The sequence below is a fragment of the Jaculus jaculus genome, chromosome 16 (genome assembly GCF_020740685.1).
Source record: "Jaculus jaculus isolate mJacJac1 chromosome 16, mJacJac1.mat.Y.cur, whole genome shotgun sequence".
Lineage (NCBI taxonomy): Eukaryota > Metazoa > Chordata > Mammalia > Rodentia > Dipodidae > Jaculus > Jaculus jaculus.
In genome coordinates, this window is record NC_059117.1 from 27,823,315 (window position 1) to 27,838,486 (window position 15,172).

Sequence of the window (15,172 nt, forward strand, 5' to 3'; positions counted from 1 at the left end):
CAAGGGCCTCCAGCCACTGCAAATGAACTCCAGACGCGTGCACTCCCTTGTGCATCTGGCTAATGTGGGTCCTGGGGAATAGAACCTTGAACCGGGGTCCTTAGGCTTCACAGGCAAGCGCTTAACTGCTAAGCCATCTCTCCAGTCCTCAAAAACATTTAAAAAAATTATTTCTGCCAACTTTTTTTTTGTTGTTGTACTTTTACATAATATGGATCTCAAATAGAGTAGATGTTTTCTTTAATGTGGTAGGTTTAAGAGCTACTTTGGGTTTACACTGTGGTGCTGAGAATTCCTATTAGTTAGAATAGTTTGTCCACTGATTTAGCTTAAAACTACCTTATCCAGAATCTCCCCTGCAGTTAGAATTAAGGCTGGTTTTACACTACATTGAGTTTGCTCCATGCTTCACTGTTTACCTCAGAATTCTTTTATCTCTGGAACCAACTATCAAGATCACATACCTTGGATACCAGCAATAGACTTTTTTCTCAGTTTGTTTGTTTGTTTTGAGGCAAGGTCTCACTCTAGCCCAGGTTGCCTTCAAACTCACAATAATCTTTCTGCCTCAACCTCTCCCAGTGGTGGGATTAAAGGCATGTGCTACCATACCCGGCATAACAGTGTTTTATCTTTAACTTAGAAGCCTGAGACCAGGCTGGAGAGATGGCTTAGCAGTTAAGTCACTTGCCTTTGAAGGCTAAGGACCCAGATTTGATTCCCCAGGATCTACACAAGCCACACTTGAAGCCCTGGTGGGCCCAATCTTTCTATCTCTCTTTTACTTTCCCTCTCTATCTTTCTATATCATAAATAAATAAATAAATACACCAATAAACAAAATATTTAAGAAGTCCTACACCAAGTTATTTAAGTGATCCCCCAGTGATATGCATCCAATCATGGGTGGAAGGAGGATAAACCTTTATTATGTACAGGGCTTAGCACTGTCTACTGCATGCAGAAGTTAGTAGAAATACAAGTCTAAAGGAATACTAAGGAACTTAGGTTGATTTTTATTTTGTGGATGATTTTCAGAATTCTGGTGGCTATATAAAAATGAAAACAAGGAACCCAAAGAACATAGTGAATGTGATTATCTAAATTGGTGGCCAATTAATTAATTTATAAATATTACTATAGAATGAAACTAGAACATGAAACCAAACGTGAATTTACACTCAGTTTTTCTAAGGGTTCTCTTCCTTATCAGGCTTGACTAGATAGGAGTCACTTTTGGAAGATTCAAGAATGGGTAGGTTAGGGAAGATGTTTAGGTGAGGAAAGTACTTGCCACCAATCATGGGAACCTGACATCTAATTCCCAATACTCATGTAAATGCCAAGTATATTGGTATATACATATAATCTCAGTTCTGGGAAGGTAGGGACAGGGAATTCCTACGTCTCACTAGCTAGTTTCTCTAGCTTAACTGGCGAGCTTTAGGTAGAGTACGAAACTCTGTCTCAGAAAGAAGAAGCTGAAGAAAAACGCATGATGTCTGCTTGCAACTTTCACATGCACTTATATGAATGCATGACCTCTCACATGTACCAATAAACACACAACCATAATACTCTCACACCAAAAACATATATGCATACAACATAAAAGAATGGGTATGTTAATATTAAGATGTATAATTTTGGTTGGCTAGAAGATTTTTCTCTATTCACAAATATAACACTATTTCTTCAATGAAATGTGATATTAATGAAAATATGCATATAAATCATCATGCTGTTTAATGAATCACATAGTTTAGTAGAAAAAGGTGATATGGAAAGCTATTTCTAGAGTAACAGCTTAACTATCGAGTGGGAAACTATTAATTCTTACCATACAACAACTTTATAACAAAAATTAGGGTTATAATCTTTTGCCATAGTGCCAGATGATGCCATTAAAATATCGTGTTATATGGAAGTGGTTATAAAATTTTAGTTTGCCATCCTTGTAATGATTAATATTAAATAGTTTACTAGCATCTTTGTGTACAGCTAAAGAAATTTCTGAGAGAAAATTCCTTGTTTAAAATGACAATTGGATGGTATTCAAAACCTTCCAATAGTTAGTATAAACACTATACATTTTGTAATTCACTTATGTTGACAGTCTTCACTATTTTCATTTAGCAAGCTTTTCCACTGCACAGAACGTACTCTCATCTTTCTGGAGCAACATAGTCTCACCCAGTTTTTGCCCTCTTGCAGCCTCAGTAACCTTTCTATGACTGAGTCACACGTCCTTAAACACAGGGGATGAAATCACTGACAGTGCTTTACATATGGTGGTGTGAATTCACCAAGATAATTACTCTGTAATTACATGGTAATTATTGACCCTTAAGTATATCTAAGAACAGGGTGAGTACTATGTAATCAAAGACTAATTATCTGATTATTTCTGTCTTTTAAACTGCAGGCTTACAAGATATAAAAATTGAAAGTAACATGGTGATTAGTCATTGAACTTGGTAGCTTGAAGCATAATTATGAAGTAATCTGTAGAAAATGTATTTGAGGGGTTCTCCTGAATAGTATCTGAAGAATAAATATACATTACCCTGTATGCTAACAGAAGTTAATATATTATGCTAATAAAGCATAAATACCTAACCAGAAATATTACATGATTCATTGTAGACACATGTGAATATGCTATAAGTGTACATGACAAGTCATCAGTATTTGAATAGTAATTATTATGGTTTGCATACAGAATACAAAGGCTCCATTATACATTTTAATAATAGATAAATCATTATGTTTTATTTCCATCAAAAATACAGTAGTACTGTATATAAATGGGTTATATGTAGAGAAGTGGAATGTGCAATTTAATGCCAAAAGAGGTGTGTGGGGAGTTGGGGGTAGAAATTGCTCAACTTCACTGGAGTATAATCATTGGTCTCAAATCAAGAAAGTAGCTCATGCCAGGACTGGTATCAAAAAGCTCTGAGACCAACACTGGGAAAGGTTAGGCAGGAGGATCATGTGTTGACCCTGTCTCAAATATACTTGAAATCTTTAGCTTTGTTTATGTGGTAACTAATGGGATCCAAGTTTACAACTCATTTAGAACCCTCACTGTGTTCTTCCTAAAATTTCTTAGGTGAGGACTGGCTGGATAAATAAGTACAACAACGCAGAAACAGGCTACAGATGCTTATCTAAAGTCCAGGTTTCCACATTAAGTTTGTGAAGTGCACACACAGAAGGCCAGAGAGGACATAAAGCGTTCTTACTTGAGAGTGACTGTGACGCAGTGAGGATGTAGAAGCTTGTAATGAAATGAGTTACTGGGTGGCAGCCATGGTGATAAACTGATAGAAACTCATGGTTTTTACATGTATTTCTTTTTTTTTTTTTTTTTAAATTTTATTTATTTATTTATTTGAGAGTGACAGACACAGAGAGAAAGACAGATAGAGGGAGAGAGAGAGAATGGGCGCGCCAGGGCTTCCAACCTCTGCAAATGAACTCCAGACACATGCGCCCCCTTGTGCATCTGGCTAACATGGGACCTGGGGAACCGAGCCTTGAACCGGGGTCCTTAGGCTTCACAGGCAAGCACTTAACCGCTAAGCCATCTCTCCAGCCCTACATGTATTTCTTGAACAATGTTAATATAAATTATTGTGTTAAAGGTTTTCTAAACTGAAGAGTCTATAAAATCTATTTGAAAGAAATCACATACTTAATTCTTTGGCTGTAAGAGGAACATGATTGGAAACATCAATAATACAAGACTTGTGATAAATGCCATGTTTCTATCATTATTTATGACACAATCTATCTGAAATAAACATAGAACTGTAATGCTAATATTATAATTCTCTATAATATTTGGACAAAACTCCTTTATGTAAAGGATAAAGACATTTTCAGTGTATGCAAATAAATAGTAAAACCATCAAAATAAAACTTAGCTATTTGAATTCTATTTAATATTTTTTTCATATATTCTTCATCCAACATTATTTAGTGTTTGTTTAAAAATCAGAAAATACAATGCACTTTTCAGTTCTTTTTTTCAATGTGCATGGCATCTTTAAGATTAATCCTCAATTTATCTTTTAAATTTTTTGTTTATTTATATTTAGTTATTTGAAAGCAACAGACAGAGGGAAAGAGAAGAAAGAGAGAGAGAGAGAGAGAGAGAGAGAGAATGAGTAAGCCAGGGCCTCCACCGTTCCACCGACAGCAATCTAACTCCAGATTCATGCGCCCCCTTGTGCATCTGACTAACGTGGGTCCTGGGGAATCAAACCACTGAGCAATCTCTCCAGCCACACAATTTATCTTGTTTGGTCTGGTTTGTTCCTTTCTAGGAAATTCTATAGCATAATAAATTACTATCTGAAGTACTTTTAGATGTTAGTTAGCTGGATTCAAGTGCATAGTCAAGTGAAACACTATTTGTAGTCAATTATCAAGGTGTCAATACTTTGAATGCTACTCTTAGAGTGAAACTCAAAATAGACTTGAGTAGATTTATTTGATCAGCATCAATTAATTTATGTATCACCACAGAAATAGTTCCATTGATTGAGAACTCATTAGTAGTCTTTACCTTTTAGTATGTTGATAATGCCTTTTACATAGGAATGTCATTTTAGTAAGACTATATTTTCTGATATACTATTTAAAGTTATCTATAATTGATTTTAAAATATGAATGTTTGCATTTCTAATTTTGAAAACAAAGTCCTATATTTTTTTTATAAATCATACACTGGAGGTAATAAACCCCATGTTTTGAATGACCTTAGTCAACAAGACAAAGTGAACTAATAAATCATTAACATAGCTTGCCACCTGAAAGATATGCTAAGTCATTTCACATTTTTCCTTCCTTTTTACTTCTTTATTTAAAAAAGAAAACTTATATTATGCATGCCTCTATCTCTTAACTGATATAATTTAACATTTCAAATTATACCCCTCTTTATTAAGAGGTAAGAGTTGAGAATCAAGTGGCATATCTAAAACATGAAAACGACACTAGGTTTTAAGCAAGCTTAAAATAAGATATGTGGTTTGCAATGAAAATATAGATGAAATCTAACTATCTCATTAAATGTCTGCAAAGAAGTCTGCCATATATAAGCATATATAGCATGATAGTTTAAACTGAGTTTCTAATAAAAGTGCCAAGAGCATTTGTATAATATACAAGACTAAGCCTCTCATTTGTCTTGCCTTTTACTACTAACTCAATCCCATCATAAAATGTTATCAATGGGGTTAGCAAGATGTCCCAGTGTTATAGGTACTTGCTTACGAAGCATGATGGTCTAGATGCAGCTCCCAGGTACCCACACAAAAACTTGCCCATGCATCTGATATTTGATTGCAACAACAAGAGGCTGATATGTGCACACACAAAGACACATGCATGTAAACAAAAAATAATAGAAAATGCTATTAATATATAAAGATTGAGGTCCTCAGTACATATTGTATTAGATATTTAAATGTAGCTTATGAAAACATATAATATAATTAAATCATCTTAATTTAAAACAAAAAAAGTGTGTTACATGTTATGAAGTAAAATGACAGGAACTTTAGTAGCTGGGGACATCAGTCAGTCAGTCAGTAAAGAGCTTGCTATGCAACCGTGTGGAATTGAGTTCATACTCCCTGCACCCATGTAAACGTTGGGTGTGTAGGCAACCTACTTGTAAACCAAGGCCTCAGGAAGATGAGACAGAGGGTCACTAGGGTATCAAATGAGCGCATATAAACACAAATACACATACAAACACACACTGCACACATCCGTAAGCAAAAAAAAAAAAAAAAAAAAAAAAAAAAAAAAAAAGAGAGTAACTTTAGCCTGCTTAATAAAATTACCAAATATACATTGCAACTATTTTTAGATTTCTATATTGGCAAATACACATGAAGTACAGTTGTGTACTCAAATATACTTCTCAATTTCTTGAAAAATTCCCATAACATAAGTCTATGAAACCATAATTAAATCAATAAAGAAAATAGTAAAGAAAATCTTTGCAATTTGGAAGTAGTAAAATCCTGCTATATTTGTATACAATATGATCCTATATGTAAAGCTTCAATTCAATGAGCCCAACATAACATTATTTGCAAGTTCCTAACATGTGTAGATGATATTGAAAACTACTATATTTATGTACTCTAGCAATGAATAATATTAAAGTAACATCAAGAAGATAGTTCTATTTATAATTTTATAATTATGAATGTATTAAGATGTGTACTCAATAGAAAAGATGCCTTTAATCCCAGCTCTTGGGAGGCAGAGCTAGGAGGATCATCAAGAGTTAGAGGCCAGCCTTAGACTGCAGAGTGAATTCCAGGTCAGCATGAGCCAGAGTGAGACCCTACCTCAAAAAAAAAAAAAAAAAAAAAATCAAAGATTATTAGCCTATCAGAATACAAGATCCAAATATATTCTACTTATAAAGAGTGTGCTTTAGAGTTGGACACAAACAAGTTGAAAGCAAAAAGATGAAAACAAGTTCAAACATAGAAATGATATAATTGAAATAACTTCATTGTATAATAAAAATTAACTTTATGGAACAATAAAGAAAGAAGAAATAATAATTCTTCATATTGATTACATAGTAGAAAAGGTAGATATAATAAGCATAAACTTGCTTTCGCAGTCAGGTTCACATTGCTGACAGAAAATACCAGACCAAGAACATCTTGTGGGGAAAAAAAAAAAGTTCATTTTTGGCTTAAAGACTCAAAGAGAAGCTCCATGACAGCAGGGGCAAACAACGGCATGAGCAGATGGTGGACATCACCTCCTGGCCAACTCCAGGTAAACACCAACGGGGCAGTGTGCCAAATACTGTAAAGAAGAAATTGGCTGTAACAACCATGATCCTGCCCCCAACAATACACTTCCTCCTGGAGGCGTTCATTCTCAAATCTATATCAGCTGGGAACCTAGCATTCAGAACACCTAAGTTAATGAGGGACACTTGAATCAAACCACCCCATTCCTCCCCTGGTTCCCATAACCTGATAACGGTGATGTAAAATCAATGCATTCAGTTATTCTTTAAACTTTCCTGTAGTTTGAGATCTTTTATCAGAGACACAATTCCAAAAAATCACCCCCAAACCCACAATGGCATAGAATAAATATTCACAGAGAGAAAGGAAATATCGGGCATAGCAAAGCAATATTCAATCAATATAAGATTTAAACAGGGCAAACATCAAACTCTGTAGCTCCAAGTCCAACAACTCTAGTCAGTGACAAATCTCCAATTCTGATAATTATAACCAGCAACAAATCTCTGGAGTTCCAATTCTGCCTCACTAGCTAGACTATTCACAGTCCTGGAAGACTTCAACCAGGACAGGAAGCTTTCCTTGGCAGCCATCTTGTGGTCCCAGCATCTCCACTGGCCTCCACTGCAACCCACGGTTCATTGTCACAGCTCCATGGAGTCTCCATGCACACATCCAGCAGCCCTGTTTCACACTGCCCATGGTCATTTCCAAAACACAAGACCATGCAACAAACTCAATGACTGTCTCTATCCAACATTTGTTAATACTTCACAGTACCAGATAGGGTGCCAATTTGTTAATCCATAGATGAATAAATCAGACTTTGAAGAAACATGATAGTCCTTGAACACTCAGGCCCCTCCAAAAGAGTCTACATTCTTCCCATTGCTCCAGTGCAGGTCAGCTGGCCCAATCTCAAAAGTTGTAATGTCATATAATTGCAGCTGAATGGGCAGCAGATTTGGCCCAAAGATTTCACTTTCTTTTTTTTTTTTTTTTCCTGTGCCATATCCCTCTGCTCACATCAGTCTCTAATCAAAGCAACCCTGCACACCTTCTGGGAATACAGGCATAACAGCAAGCCTCTTACATAAGCTTCCAATCCAGGGAAATCCAGTCCAATCCAGGGAAAGATCTTTCTCACCCTCACAAGCCAAACCTCACAGTCCATGGTTTTTACTGCATTCAGGCCTCTCTACTCTGACCACAATAATCTATCAAGCTGTTCTTATAGCACTTCAGGGCATCTCTTATGCCAAGATCTCAAATCCTCCCATATTCCTCTTGAAAATCAGCTCCCAAAGGCCAAAGCCACACAATCAGGTGTCTAGCAGCAACCCCACTCCTCCATACCAACATTAGTGATGCAGTCAGGTTCACACTGCTGGCAGAAATCACCCAACATAGAGAAGCTTGTCGGAAAAAGAGGTTTATTTTGGCTTATAGACTCGAGGAGGAAGCTCCATGATTGTTGGGCCCTGAAAGGCCTAGGCATGAGGTCTAGTGGAACTTCCTGAGCCGAGCTAAAGTTTGGCGACCTGTCTCTGGGCAGCTATGACTCAGCAAGACACCTAATGGCTTCTGGCCTGCCACCTCCGCATGGCAATTGTAATTACCATTTCAATAGTTACAGTTTACTATTGGCCCTTACCTCTTCCCCCATCCTAAAATCCCTGCATTTGTCCCCAACATGATATAGGCAACTGCTCAGAGTAATAAAGAGAGTTGTTTCTGCATGGAAAAGACTCCCGACTCAGTGTGGTTTTTCTCCGGTGGCCAGGAGAGGTTTCTGAGTCGTCCGACGCTCATTATCCTTCTCAACCCCTAGGGAGGAGCCAGCAGGCCTGGTCCTTCCCTTGGCACTACCTGACCGGGAAGGAGCCCGGCACATGAAGGCAGGGAAAACAACAACATGAGCCGAGGGTGGACAACACCCCCTGGTCAACATAAGGTGGACTGTAGCATCAAGAGACTGTGCCAAATACTGGCAAGGGGAAACTGGCAATAACCCCCATAAACCCACTCCCAACAGTACACTCCCTCTAGGAGGCATTAATTCCCAAATCTCCATCAGCTGGGAACCTAGCATTCAGAACATTTAAGTTTATGGGGGCCACCTGAATCAAACCACCACACTTACATACACATAATAATAAATATCTATAAATCTTGAGGATATATTAAATAAGAGATAAAACTGAAATAGCAATCATGATTGACTTTTTAAATTCACTTGTCTTAAAAATTGATGACACACAAAAATCTATTAAAGATATAAAACATCTTTAAATATTTACTTTGTGTGTGTATGTGTACAAGTGCAACACACACACACACACACACACACACACTCCAGCATCTCTTGCGCAGAAAGACAGACACTTCAGCATGCAATTTTACCTCTGTGGCTGGGGAGTTGAAACCCAGCCAATCATGCAATGTAAGGAAGTATTGTAAGAAAGCATTAACATTGTACTGTAAGAAAGAATTAACATTTACAGAGGACTCTTTCCAACAACAGATGCTACACAGTTAAGTGTTCAAGAAGTATTATCCATAAAAGATAATATTTCAACACTGAACAATCAGAAGTCATTTAAAGTCTACTAAAATAATTTAGTTGATGCACTTATATCAAAACAATAAGAAGAAATCAATTACATAAAAAAGGATTTAAAAAAAACTTTATCACTGAATTTCACACTTGAATACATTATTTAGAGGATCCTAAAGGAAAGTAACATCTTATGAACTGAATTCAAATGAAAACACATGATTAATGTACACTATGTGCATGTCAATAAAAACTATAAAAGTACACAATATGTTGGTTGTGGTGGCACATGCCTTTAATCCCAGCACTCAGAAGGCAGAGAGAGAAGGATCACCGTGAGTTCGAGGCCACCCTGAGACAACATAGTGAATTCCAGGTCAGCCTGGGCAATAGGGAGTCCTTACCTCAAAAAAATAAATAAATAAAAAGGACACAATATGACCAAATTTATAGGTTGCAGTTAAATAGTGTCCAGAAGTAACTTCAGCATTTGAAAATGTTATTTTAATCAACACAAACTTTTTTGACAATATTTGGGCCATCATCATAAAAAAGAATGCCTATCAGCATTAGAGTAGTAAAAGGATATTTCCTCACATTTGTAAATAACATTGCTGCAATTTAATCATTTAATGTAATGTGCTTTTTCCTAAGATTCTGAACAAGGAAAGCACATGTACACAGTGGTATATCTAGTCAGTGAAGTATACAAGAAATATTCTTAAATATACATAAGAGGAAGAAATGAAGCATTGTGATTCTTAAATAATGCCCTATACGTGAAAAATCTTTTTTTAATCTTAACATAGTATCAAAAACCATTAGAAATCTTAAACAGACTTTATAAGGTTTTAAGTAAAAGATAAATAAGCACCAATTAAATATATTAAAATGCAATCAAGAAAATAATTTCAAAGTAGTAACAAAAATAAAATGAAGCAGAAATAATTTGATAAAAGACATTTAGAATCTATGAATTTGAAAACTACAAAATGCTACCAAAGAAAGAATAAGGAAAATTTAGACAAATGGAGAAAACTTCTATATGGAAGCATTCAAAGTTTTGAAACAAAGTGGTAAACATCAGGTATGATATTAATATAGAGCAAAATGGAGGTTGTGTCAATTGCTTAATGGTTACAGCATTTGTTTATAAAGCCTAAAAATCAAGTTCAATTCCCAAGTACCCACAGAGGCCAGATACAGAAAGTGGCACATGAATCTGGGGTTCCCTGTGGAGGGGGGAGGACAGGGAGGACGGTAACAATGGTATCAGCTTGACTCTATTTATTGAGGAAAAAACTAATAAAAAAAATCTAATAACAAATGTAAGTAAAAAAAATGAACAAAAATTGAGGTTCCCCTAAAACGTTCTCAACAAGGAACTCATTTGAGATTTGAAGACACATGCAGGCTCTCTCTGAAATAAATAAATCATAAAAAATAAGGTTAGTGACCCTTACAAGGCTCATCAGGTCATTACATAAAATGTATATTATAACATATAAATAATGATATAATAACTTTTAGTTCTAGTAAAATTTAAAAGAAAAATGCAATATTTATAAATAAAAATATTTGGTAAAAGATGCATAAGGGCTAGAGAGGTGGCTTAGGGATTAAGGTGCTTGCCTGCAAAGCCAAAGGACAGAGGTTTTATTCCCTAGGACCCATGTAAACCAATGCACAAGGTGGAATATGTGTCTAGAGTTTGTTAGTAGTGGCTAGAAGTCATGGTATACCCATTCTCTTTCTCTTTCTATCCACCTCTTTCTTTCTTTTCTCTCTCTCTCACTCTCTCCCTTTCCTCAAATGCAAAATAAATAAATAAATAAATAAAATTAAAATGATACATAGTATAAAATGAGATGAATTCTGATAACCTAAAAAATGGTGGAAGTAAAATTACAGTATTTCCATATGAAATTACACAGACATATATGACCATAAGACATAAGAATTAAAAAGACATGGGACTCATTTTTGCTTTATAATAGAGATGAAACCTATATCAGCTACAAAAAGATGAAGAGAAGGTGAAAGCATATTAATAGAAAACTGAGATTATCAAAGAGTGTTAAAATAGAAGAACATATGGAAAAGACATGTGAGACAGATAAAAGTCAACAATGTGGGACTATTAATTCTTACTTAAAGTGAATGGATGAATCTCTTCAATTAAAAACATAAAATCAAATCTCTCTGGACTGAGGTGTGGACATTTTAGGGTACATGCCCAGTAAGGGTATAATTGGGTCTGTTGGTAACAGCTTTTTTAGAGTCTCCATATTGCTTTCCAAAGTGGTTGCACCATATTATATTCCTATCAACAGTGGATAAGGGTTGCTATTTCTGCACATTCTGGCCAGCATTTATTTTCATTTTGTTTTTTAATGTTTGCTATCCTTACTGGTGTAAGGTGGAATCTCATAGTTGTTTTAATTTGCATTTTCCTGATGATTAGGGATGATGAACATTTTCTTAAGTGTGTGTTTGCCATTTGTATGTCTTTCTCTGAGAACTATCTGTCCTGTTCTTTGCCCCATTTTGTGAGTAGGTTGTTTGATGTTTTATTCTTTAGTTTTTTTTGAGTTCTTTGTAGATTTTAGAGATTAGACCTCTGTCAGTTGGATGTTCAGCAAAAATTTTTCTTCCATTCTATGGTTAATCTATTGGCTTTGCTTATTGTATGACTATGAAGAAATTTTTTTCTGATTTGTGTGATCCCATTTGTTGAGTAATTGTTTACAGATGCTCAAATCGTATTAGCTAAGAGCTGGAATTAACCAAGATGTCCACCATTAGATGAATGGATAACTAAGATGTGGTATATCTACACAATGGAATTTTGCACAGCAGTAAGAAAAAATGACACAATCAAATTTGAAGAAAAATGCACAAACCTCAAACATTTCATTCTCAGTGAACTCACCCAATCACAGAAAGATAATTGCCACATAGTCTCACTCATCCATAGCTCCTAACCTGAATCTACCCAAGATGTTGACATACCTAGCAAGCATCTTGAAGAATGGACATTAGGGTGAGTGGGGAAAGCGGGGAGGGTAAAGGAGGGAGTGGAGGACACAAATCTGGACCCAAACAGCAATGGTACCATAAAATTCTGCATCCTAAAAGACAGACCAAAAGGTTGAACCTTCACCAGGCCCTTAGTGGGAACACCTGAGTCACAAGGCCCTGGAGAGGGTACAATTAAGACTGACCTTAATCTTATTCTGTATCTCTCTCTCTCCCTCTTCTCTCTCATCTCTCTATCTCTTTTATAATACTTATCTTTATCTTCCCTCTCTTTTTGGGCAATGATCAGTAACTTCCAGTACCAGCAGGTAGCTATCATCCACAATGAACTCTTGATCAGAGAGGCTTAGAGGTTTCCCAAAATAAGACAGATTTCTGTCAGAGTACTTGATGATCCACCAAAGGTTTGTGGTAAGACCCTACTGCTGAAGATACCACATGCTGTTGGCATACAACAAGGAGTGACATGGCTGGAAGCTAGAAGAGAGTCAGTGCCCGGACAGTCAGCTTGTCTAATGCCAGAAGGTGCTACATGAATGACTGGGGGAAAATGACCAATATCTTTCCAAGCAACTCATGGTCTAACCTAGTTAGCAGCAACTTGACATGATGCTCACACAAGTACAAATGTGGCGCACTGCCAGGGTGGGAATCCAACTGCTCTTGATTTGGATAACTGATTTTCTCAGTGGAACAGAACCCATAGCTGGTGCTGGGAAACAAGACAGAACCATAACCAAAAATGATCCTGCTCTCCATTTCAAGCTCCCACCAATAGTGGTTGACAAGAGGGCCTACATGTATTAAATTCTCTCTAAAAAATAATGTTTATCCCATTTATCTTGTGCTAACATTAATTTCAAATAATCTGCTTCTCTTTTTCAGATACAGCCAGATCCTAAGGAGAATACAACCCATCATAGCTCAAAATGGCCCCAGGTGAAACTAAGAATAATTGGGGAAACAAGCAAAAGTATTGTCTTCATGAACCTGGTACATGAACAAGAGTGAAGGAGATAGACAGAGAACCATCAATTCCTACCAAACCAGATATCCAGAGACACAAAGGCTCCTAAGACCTTATCACTAAAGCAGGCCTAAAATGAACCTAACATGGCTCAGGGAAATTTTTGGAAGAGAGGTGGAAAGAATGCAGAGCCACACATTGGGTAATGATACACAGAGACATTTCCTCCTACCCATTACTGATGGTTAACCCCACAATGCATGACCCATATACCCCCACAAGAAGGGTCACTGTGGAGGGGGGAGGACAGGGAGGAGGCTAATAATTGTGCCGACTTGACTGTATTCACTGAGTCCAAAGCTAATAAAAAATCTAATAAAATCATAAGAGTAAAATAAAATGAACAAAAATTAAAGATCCCCCAAAATGTGCTCAACAAGGAACTCATCTGAGATTTGAAGATAAACCAGAGAGAATTTTAATGGCTGCTCTGGGAGCAGGCAAAAGATAGTTTAGCTCAAAAGATGCCACAAGAAAACAAAAAAGGAGGCCATTACATAATAATCAAAAGTTTATTAGAACAGAAAGGCCTAACAATTTATGATATAATATAAAATTTACACACACACATCCAATATCAGAGAACTATTAGAAACAAATATGAAATAAAAGGTATATCCACAGGCATTGTTTGCCTCCCCTGGAAATGAATGAATGCTGCTCTCACAACTCGTAACCCAGAACCCCACGGTAAATGTCAGCAATCCCACTGAGGAGGGCCTCCAGTGTAATGGGGTCATTAAGGAGGGAAATAGTGGTACCAGTACATGTTGTATCCATATCAAGTTTCTACTTAATAAAAATTCCAAAAAAGTTATAAAATAAAACATTTTAATACCTGTATAATACCTATATTTAATACCTACTTAAAATCCTATATAATATATACTTACATATATGTATACACATACATATATATGTATCCTATGTCAAATAATTATCAGATAATTTAAGTATATAACTGCTAGCAATAGATGTGAAATAACAGACATAAACAAATAGAAGGGGACTAAAGAGCTGGCTTAGTGGCTAAGGCACTTGCCTGCTAAGCCAAAGTACTCAGGTTCAATTCCTCAGTAGCCACATAGAGTCAGATGTACAAGGTGGCCAATGAATCTAGAGTTCATTTGCAGTGGCTAGAATCTGTGGCATGCCCATTCATTCTCTTGCTGTCTCTATCTCTTTTAAACAAATAAATAAATAGATACAACATTTAAAAAAATTACTTAAGAATAGAACGTTTTAATTCCTTAATTTTCAATAATAAATCATGCACATAGCAAGTTACTACAAATACAGAAGCATTGTCCTTGAACAATGTGACAGATGAGTAGGCCCCAAGAGAAATAAGCAGATCATTGTATTCCACAGTTGTAAAATGCCTGTGTGGTTATTTATAGTATTCTGAGGGTGAGATGGGTTCAGTGCACCTGTAATCCGAGCTACTCAGGAGTCTCATGTGGATGAATAGTAAGTTTAAGGCCTGTTTGGGACACATAGTGAATTTAAAGAGTTCAGAGACAGATTGAGTAATTCAAAATTAAATCTCTCAAATTCAAAAGGAAGAATAGAATAGAGGAGGCCTGCAAATGCATCTCACTCGGGAAGTACTGCTCATGTTGGAACCCCAGTATTGCAAAGTAAGGAAAGCTCACACAGACCACTGCTCACAAATAAATCACACTATTGGCAAAAAATATTTAATATTTAGTACTTGTTATTTCATGTCTGCTTTCAGACCACAGTGG

General features: G+C 36.2%; 1 protein-coding gene across 8 annotated transcripts in view; it reads right to left on the reverse strand.

Annotated features, from left to right (window-relative positions):
- Dgkb (diacylglycerol kinase beta) overlaps positions 1-15,172 on the reverse strand; it is a 690,706-nt gene that overhangs the window by 340,167 nt on the left and 335,367 nt on the right. The window lies entirely within an intron of this gene.